The sequence below is a fragment of the Equus quagga genome, chromosome 12 (assembly GCF_021613505.1).
Source record: "Equus quagga isolate Etosha38 chromosome 12, UCLA_HA_Equagga_1.0, whole genome shotgun sequence".
In the NCBI taxonomy this organism is placed as follows: domain Eukaryota; kingdom Metazoa; phylum Chordata; class Mammalia; order Perissodactyla; family Equidae; genus Equus; species Equus quagga.
In genome coordinates this window covers 49,874,055-49,884,127 of record NC_060278.1, presented here as the reverse complement: position 1 = coordinate 49,884,127, position 10,073 = coordinate 49,874,055, and the positions used below count along the sequence as shown (strand labels likewise).

Genomic DNA, 10,073 nt, shown 5'->3' with positions numbered 1-10,073 from the left:
AAAAACAGGTCATTAGAGGAAATTTTAGCCTCTTACTCTTATAGGAACAGCAAAAATGAACAGAAATAATGTTTCCTAGGCAGTAACCACAAAATCTCACCCTCAGGTTTGTTAACTTAAGTTCCTTTGACCAGACAGATTGTGTCCAGCTTTCAACAACATATGACAAGGCATGATAAAAGGCAAAAAGTTCAGTCTGAAGGGACCAAGCAAACATCAGAACCAGACTCAGATATGGCCAACATTTTGGAATTGTCAGACTGTGAATTTACAATAACTATGGTTAATATGCTAAGGGCCCTAATGGGAAAAGTAGACAACATGCGGGAATAGATGGGTAATGTAGGCAGAATCAAATGTAAGGTTAGAAAGAAAAGATACTATAACAGAAATTAAGAACTGCTTTGATCAGATCATTGGTAGACTAGATGCAGTTGATGAAAGAATCAGTGAGCTTGAGGATACGTCAATAGAAACTTTCCCCATCTGAAAAGCAAAGATAAAAAAGAATTTAAAAAAATGGAACAACATATCAAAGAATTGTGGGACAATTACAAGAGGTGTAACATATTCTCATTAACATATAATGAGAATACCAGAAGGAGAACAAATAAAGAAAGGAACCAAAGAAATATTTAAATAATGATACCTGAGAATTTTCCAAAGTTAATGACAGACAACAAAGTCAGAGAACATCAAGAAGAATAAATGCCAAAAAATCTACACCTGGGCATATCATATTCAAATTGCACAAAATCAACAACAAAAAATCATCAAAGAAGTCAATGGGGAAAAGCACCTGACCTATAGAGGAATAAGAATAAGAATTATGTTAGGCTTCTCTTCAGAATCCATGCAAACAAGAAGAGACTGGAAGGACATATTTAAAGCATTGGAAGAAAAAAGTCCACTTGCCTAGAATTCTGTATCCAGTGATATTACCCTTCAAAAGTAAAGGAACAGGATTTCTGGATTCTGCTCTGGCATGCAAGAAGCTTGGAAATAATCACTCCCATCCTCACAAGAAAGCAACTGAACAAATGGGAAATAACTCTTCCTAGATTCATCAGAAAATTGTGGTTACAGGGCAACCCACTACCCCCAAAATTGGAGAAACACACAGATAGATACAGAGAATCACAGCTTACCAGAGCAGAAGCCACTCCTAGAGCCAGTATTGGGTATTCATGGCCAAATTCCAACAAAATATTACAAGGCATATTAAAATAAAAAACACAAAATTTGAGGAGACAGAGAAATCATCAGAGAGACTCAAATATGGCGGACAGTTGGAATTATCAGACAAGAAGTTTTAAAGTATCAAATTAAATTGATAGAATGTTGAGAAGCCTCATTAAGAAAAACATAGGGAAACAAAAATGTCCTCTATATGAAGCAGAACTAAAATTGTGAAAAAAGACTAAATTAACAATGAGAGTATATATGCAATGATGTGACATCAAATTTTAAAATCTAGTGAATGGATGACTTTCTTGCAAAATATAAACTATTAGCTCTTCAAAAGGTATAAATTTAAATAAAATAAACTACCAAGAATATTTTAAAGTTAATTAAATACCTACAATTAAACAAGTTAATTACGGTTGTATTATTTTATAACTAAGTTGAAAGTCAATCACATACTTTCAAAATGGTTTAAACTTTTCTAAATCATAAAATATGAGAGAAACATCTCTTAATTTCTTAATAGTAAGAACTCTGCAGAGATAATACAAATTGAAAAACAGAAAAAAATCACATATGAAATTTAATACAAAAAGTACAGATAATATATTAACTGAGTTCAGCAATGGAAAGAAAGAATATGAGATCATAATCAAATAGATTTCTGTACTACAATGCAGAAACAACATATATAAAAAACCATCAACATAATTCATTACAAAAACGAAATATAGATACCATTACATCATCAAAAGACAAAAAGTCACTTGTAGAAATTTAGCAATCATATTTATTAAATATATACTAGATATTTGCATAAAAATATCCTTAATATAGTATCCTTTCCCAAAAACTAAGCTTAATATTAAGCAGAATCATGGAATGTCAACATAAATTCCTTTAAAATAGGGAAGAAGCGAGAGCTATAAGCTGTAACCACTATTATTCAATATAAGTTTGGAAGTCTACCTTACATAATAAGATCAGAAAATAAAATAATATTTTTCTGATGATGTATCTATTAATTCATTGCCTCATGTGTGATTTTGGAAAATGATTTATGTTCTTTGGCCTTCAATATCCTCATACGTAAAATGATGTTAACAAAAGAGACTGCTTGACTATTTTGCTGAGAAGATTAAATTAGTTAATATACTCAAAGTATTTAGGACGGTCTGGCACATAGTAATACCATAAATTTACTTGATGGTGTTTACAATTGTTACACCTAGAAAAACAAGACTCTAAGATAGCTATCCCCTTTATGATTGGTAAAAGATTGATAATTACACTAAAATGTTTTATGAATACTAAATATTGTTTTAAATTGCTTCACCTAGTGCCAGAGGTAAAAAATGATTAATACTGGAAAGGCAATATGACAATTGAAGATTTACTACATAAATGTCCCCTTACAAGAAGTACTTAAAAATAAATTGTTTGGTACCGAGTAAAGATAATGATGATGACGATGATGATGATGACGAAAAAAATAACTGACATCTATTGATTTCTTACTATGTAATTTGCCATCTTTAGAGTTACACAATATTTCCCTTCATGGTCATTCTTGATTCCAACCAAGTATTGTTTATTGCCATTTCATAACCTGGGCTGAATAGTGAGACACCACCAAGACATCCAGCATAAATAAATGGAGCAAAACATAATCATTAAGCCTTAAATAACAACTCTATCGATATTTGTGGATGATAAACTGAAAGTATACTTTCTCTCCATGTCAAGTATTCCTTCCGAAGATCAAGACATATTATACAGTTGACCGTTAGGATAGATTAGTTTTGGACTCACATATAATTTCCTTTACTGTAATTGCATTTTAAAATAATACTTTCAGATGCGATGAGAAGCATTCCTAGGTCAATTGTAGAGAATATGGTACAACATTCATGACAGTTACGTTTTGAGAAGTTAGGGACACTTTAAAAGATTACTATTTTCCCAATAAATGTATATATAAAGACAAATCGAGAAATGAAATGCAGGTTCCTCACTCAGAGGTACTCTTAATCTAAATGATTCAGTTCCATGAACCAGACTTACCATTTGAAAAGTTTCCGATAAGTAATTCAGATAAATATTTCTTCAAAATGCAAAGTTTCTATACAGCAAAATGTCTCATATATATGAACTGTGCAAATGTCAAACTATGTTTACGAGGACTTTGCATACTTCTTCAGACTTTCCAAGAATCCTAGAAAATAAATTTCACTTGATTTGAATGTCCAGAAAAATTGTAGTTTTCTTAAATATCTCGTATGTACTTTTCATTCTTTTGATCAAACTGAGCACATGTGGTTCCAATCTCCATCCAGGTTATAAGATTGTAGTGTAGTCATGTCCACATATTGACCTTGCTCATAAATTTATCCTATTATATCAGTCTTTGCTTTGATACAATTTTATTTATTTTTTGATTTTATCTACTTTGTTGTATATAGTCCTATAGTCCTTTTTTGATCTTGTAATAAAATGTGAGAAATTTATATGTTATGGGTGTGACGACATGCCCACGTGAATATAACACAGGGCATTTTGCAGTGAATTAGTGAGATATGAAATCAGACTGTTAAATTAGGGACAGAGATAAAGCGCTGATACATCACAATAGAGAATCCTAATTTTATCCAATGAATGAAGATTTTTAAAGCTGAGTTTGTTTGAGAAGGTTAGATAAGCAGAGTATTGGTATAAGTTAATGGTTGATAAGTGTTAACTGCTTAAAGGAATGACATGGAACATATGGGGGAGTACTATAGATTATACAATATAAACAGTGAGAACACAATTTTAAAACATTGAACTTCTACTTTGAATATAGTCTATCCAGCAAGTTCACCATTCACTTTTAGAATTATAAAGCTATATGCTTCCTGAGGTTAAAGAAAACTCAGAATTTCATTTTAAGAAATTTACAAGACTTTATGAGAGATTATTAATATGTCCAATTTTACTACTAAGATAAAGGAACAAAGACAGTAATATGTGTGCATGTGTATGTGTTGTATTATATCCTGAATGCATATGAATTGAAAACAATATTTAATTGGTGGAAACAATCAATAGTATAAGAAGATAGCATTATTTAAAAATTGCACACTGCTTTTCTACATGAGAAAGGCGTAGTTTCAGATATTCAACAAATAATTACATAGCAAAGACTGTGATTCATGTACTACAGATCCAAAGATTTTTTCATTAAAAATGTTTATGAATAAATATTTTGAAAACGCATTATATGAAAAACTTGCTTTCCAAATGTATGGCCAAAGGGCTAGTGACACACCATGGCGAGTGTGATTAAATCTGGTGAGTTGGGGAAAGCTTCATTTAGGATAGGAATTAATCCCAATTAAAATAGGACAATATAAATCAATTTCTGTGTTGGCCTATTTCAAATGTGTTTCGCTATTTAATTTTCCTGCATTAGTATGTGTGCTTACAAGCAAGAACCTATTTCCCCTCAGTAAATTTCCAGTACTGTGATGTTAATACTCTGTTACATAAAATGAAATGGACCTACATTAAATGAATAGGACCTATTCTTCCTAACACACAGATTCTTCTGGAGCACCACTTTTAAATAACTTGAATTTGCCTGCTGATGATCTATATTTCTATTTGTTCCTGAGTCTGTTTATGACAAGGATATGAAATGCTACTACATAATTGGGTTACTTACAAAATTTAGGAAAAATTAAACTACCACTTCATGAACTCTAATTTTAGAATGATGGTATCAATAAAGAATTAATAAACAAAAATTAATTAATCAAATGAGTTTTTAGGTCTTAATTCATTCAACAATATGCACTCACTATATAAAATACTAATATGAGGGGCTGGCCTGGTGGCACACAGCGGTTAAGTGTGCACGGTCTCCTTCAGCAGCCTGGGGTTCCCTGGTTCAGATCCCAGGTGCAGACATGGCACCGCAGGGCAAGCCATGCTGTGGTAGGCATCCCACACATAAAGTAGAGGAAGATTGGCATGGATGTTAACTCAGGGCCAGTTTTCCTCAGCAAAAAGAGGAGGATTGGAAGATATTAGCTCAGGGCTAATGTTCCTCGGAAAAAAAAAAAGAAGAAGAAGAAAAAAAGGAAAACACTAAGATGAGAATTGTGAGGAAGACAAGGATAACAAAGATATATTCTCTCCTGTCAAGGAATGTATAACATATAATAGTACATGAGACAAATTAAAAATAGCTGCAATTCAATACAAACAAAAGAAAGGTGGTAAAAGACTTAGAACATAATATACGTAGGTAACACATCTACTTAAGGCACACAACAAGGATTAAAATCAGCTGTTGATCTCTTATCACACTCAGCTGTAAGATCCTTGATTTTTTCATTCTAAAGTTCTCTGAAAGAGGGAATAACTGGTTTATTCCTTCATATGTCACTAGACTGTTCATACACAAGATAACAAGGCTGGCTTTCTACTCTAAAAATTTTGCTTGTGAAATTCTTCCATGTTGTTGCACATAGTTATTCTTCCTTCCTATTCACTGTTATATAGAATTCCCTTGTACCACAATATTAAAAAAAAAATTTACTCATCAGCTCCTTAACAAATGATCCTCAAACTTAGTTACAAAAATATACCATTTTTTATGCCAACAGATTTGTGAATCAGCAATTATGGTTGTCAATCTAATAGAGCAGGCTTATCTCTGCTCCACAAGGAGACTGTCAGTCTGAACACCAGCAAATGGCCTCTCCATATGGTGTGGGCTTCCTAAAAGAATGGCGGTTGTCTCCTAATGTTTTGTAATGAAGAAGGGAGAGAGAGAGACCCAGAAAGAGAGACAGAGATTGCAAGGCAATCATTTCCAACTCCTATAAGCTATGAGCAAGTCAGTAAGATTAAGTCTGGCCCACACTGATGGGGAGGCTGGAGAATGTTAATGTCACATTGTAAGAACACCATGTGGGATGGAATCAATAGCATGTCCCTATTTGGAAAATATTATTTGCTTATGGCTATTGTATTAACCCAGCTCCATTTATTGAAAATATCAACTTTTTACCAATGACTGGTAGTATCCCTCACATCAAAATTTATTCCTTTGTAAATGAATAGATTGGCTTGGAAGAAAAATAGATAATATTTGTTTATCCTTGATCTAATATCACACATTGCCTTAGATATATCATAAGTTAAGTACTATCCTCCTTTATGTTTTCAAGTTTTTCTCGACTATTCTTGTTCATTTTCATTTGAAATGTATGTTAAACCAAAACTGATTTACTTTTATGGTGATCATGATTTCAGTACTAGGATATCTATTGTTATGTAGCACCACAAATTCACAAGTTCATCTTCATTTTGTCCCAAATTACATTGGCCACTGAAATAGCATTAGGGTATTCCTCTGAAAAAACGTCTTGGAATTATAGAAATGGAAGAGCATATATTTGCATAAAATGGAAGAGCATATATTTGCATAAAATGTCAGATATCAAACCCAATTTTACATGTAGTGATTGTTATCAAGTAGGATATAGATTTGGCTGTTTCATAATCCCCACAATAATTGTTACTTAAGCAATATTTTTTTTTCGTTCACCTACCAGTCAGTGTGAAGAGTCTAAGGATACTTGAAGGATACACAGCATCGTTTATAGGTTTTGTTGCCTTTATCTAAAAGCTATTGCCACAATATCTGCATGGCCTTTGCCAAAGCTATTTCCTGGTTCTCAGTATTTATATACATCTTATTCCTGCCTGAGTGCCTTTTGCAATTCTTAACAACCGCTCTAAGTCTGATCTCCACCTCCTAATCTTTAGAGAGTTTCTCCTTGTTTGTTTGGTTTGGTTTGTTTCTTTGTTTTAGGTCAGCCAAGACACTTTCCTGTTCTTGTTTTTTTTTCCTTTTTTATTTTCCTTTTTCATTTTGATGTTCCCATAGGTACCAAATAGGTATTTGTTTTAGGGCAAGAGATCCCTTAAAAATCCTTTTAGATACAAAAGCCCAAATCTTTAAAGGTATACCTATTTCAATGTGACTTTAAAGCTATATGCCTTTTAAAGTTTAACCATGGATGCAAGTGGCCTCTCCAAAGAGGATGCAAAAGATGCAGCTCTCATCAAGATTCAGAGTTACTCCCAAAGGTAGCCTAAGGAAGCAGAGACTTTCATTGTCACAGGCCATAAGGAAACTCTAGTCTCCCACAGAAATGAGACACCTCTAATGACAGACCCACTAATCTGTGATACTGAGCAGGTGATACTGGGCTGAGACTTTTCCCAAGCACAAACAAGGCAGTGAACAGACAGATGAAGGGCGGAAGGGGAAGGACAAAGAACCAATTCCTATGACTCTCCTCCTTATGACAAATGACAAAAAAGACAGAAACCAGTAAAAACAATGACTATTCCTGAGAGGCTAAGGATCAATAACCGATGATCACTCAAAACCAAGTTCACGAAAGTCACAACCCAAAGAACTAATTCTTACAAATGTTTTTCCCCTGTTAATCTAAATTTGGAACAGAAGTGACAAGGAGAAATTGTCATCTTCCTCTCTTGGCTGGCTGCTACAGACATACATCCAGATGGCTGACATGGTGAGAATTCTTAGCTTTTGCTGGCTTCTGTCAGTTGTCCCAGGATCTCAACTGTATGCTCCAGAGCAAGTGGGGTTTCCCCTCCTTTTACTGTTCTATCTGGGTCACCAAAACTGTAGGGAAGGAAAGAAACATAAAAATATTTATCTAATCATCAAGTTAATTGGCTGGGGTCCTACAAATTAGACTGACAAAATATAGTTTATTAAGAGAAGAATAAACAGAAGTTTATTAATGCACATATCACACATACACTCTGGAGCACACAGTGGCCAGTCCCAGAAAGGGATAATTAGAACTTGCTTATTTGGCATCTTAACAAAGGAAGAATAAATTGTGGAAAGAAATGACAAGACAAAGCAAAAGGACTTTGAGCTTTACTCAGAGCATGTTTGTGCAGAGAACCTACCACGAGGTCCTCATGGAGCACAAGGCCACCATCATTAGAAGCACATGTAGGGTTGCAACGCAAACAGGTGCTTCCAGCAGCTGCAGGGCACAGACACTGTCATCCAGTGTGCCTTGTGGATGCTCAAGGCAAGTAGGAGCTGAGGGCTCTCAAGATTGAGGTCCACTCAGCAGAGAACTTGAAACACGTCATTGTGGAGATGGAGAATAAGGTGGTCCAGCTGCAGTGGAAGATCAACAACCAGAACGAAGGGTTCGAGACGCTGTAGGATCAGTTGTCTGCAGTCACCTCCACACACACCATGGAAGTAGAGAGACTGAAGAAGGATCTGGCCTACTACCAGCAGAGCCAAGGTGGGGACCACGGCTGTTGGCCGGGGAGATGACCTTCTGGTAGTCCGAGCGTTGCTTCCCTCGGGTCTTCTCAGTATCAAGGTTGTGAGAAATCGTGGTGGTGTAGTTCTGGAGGCTTTGGTGGGCTAGCTTGCCACCTGTCGCCAGGCTTTTCCTTCAGGCAACACAAAATGGTGCCCTTGGGCATTGTGCCCACCCCCAAGGAGCGTATTGCCAATGAGGAACTGACTCTTTTTGATGCTTTATACACTGGCCGGGGTGGATGTCACGGTAGGCAATGAACAGCTCTGTCCACTTCTTAAACCAGTACAGATCCTGGAAAACCACCTCGGTGAGGGAGCATGTCGCAGTGCCAGGGTAGTGGCTGATGTCCTTCATGATGCCCTCGACGTAGCCATGACGCTCGGCGAAGTCCACTGTGCGCACGCAGAGCCTGTGCAATGCTTCATGCAGGCAGGGCATGTGCTGCCTAGCGGGGCCAAAAGCGCTTTTATTTTTTCATCCCATCTCACGGTTTTTCTCTGACAAAACTCAACATTTTAAGATCTCTGATGAGAACAGGACGTAAAAATAATTCAGAAAACAAAAATTCAGAACGGCCTTCCACACATGGCTTGGTGTGTCCAAAGTCTGTCGCTTTACTGCAATGGGAGTGAACGTGAGTTCGAAGTTCACAACATTGTGGTGCGGAGAGACTGGGGAAGGAGGAAGGGTACAGGGTAGTTATCTGGTTCCAACCATCCGCTCCCCAGTCCCCGGCTTCTGAATCTCTCTGGATCTCTCTATATCGTTCTCCTCTAATGCAGAATCTCTGTCCCCTGAGTAACTGGGAGGAATTCAGTCAAAAGAGGCCTCAGTGGAAGAAATCTCTGGGTGTTATTTTCCAAGCAAGGTGCCACATGGAATGGCGACCCCTCAATCCTGACTCCAGATTCTTTTTCAATTCGGGTCATTGATCTCAAATTGTGGGAAGATAAATATATGGAGAAAATTATACAAGATAAGGGCTAGTTAGTAAAATTTGTTCTAGAGTTTCCTCTGGTGCCATCTCTGGGCTGTTAAGAGTCTAGAGTTGTCTCCAATGATTAACTTCTGTCTTCCCTGGTAGTGAGGGGAGGGGACACCTTCATAAATTTAGATCCTGCATTTAGGCAAGTAGGAGGAGGGCAGAGAGCAATGGAATGTTCTCAATGGTCTTCAGTTCAAAATAATCCTTATGCCAAAGTGGCATTTTGAGGGTGACGTATTCTACTACCCTTCAGAGGTACATTATGGTTTTGTTGATATTAAATTTCTCAAGAAATCTAATGTCAAACTCAATGAGAAGGGTTGAAAAGGTTAATGTAACTCCATATACATAAATCATTAAAATATTTATGGCTAAAGGGAGTGGATTCAAAACAATCACTTAGGCACTCATCTTCCTAAGAAAAATATAGCAAAATACTGCTACTAATAATCAATAGTAATAATTATAATCACCACATTGGGAAATAGACCACCGGCAGATAATCAGATTCAACAAAATTT

The 10,073-nt window shown here is 35.9% G+C and overlaps 1 pseudogene; it reads right to left on the bottom strand.

The window, feature by feature from the left end:
- Positions 1–8,474: 8,474 nt before the first annotated feature.
- On the bottom strand, positions 8,475–9,005 carry LOC124248166 (60S ribosomal protein L8-like; annotated as a pseudogene).
- Positions 9,006–10,073: the final 1,068 nt, after the last annotated feature.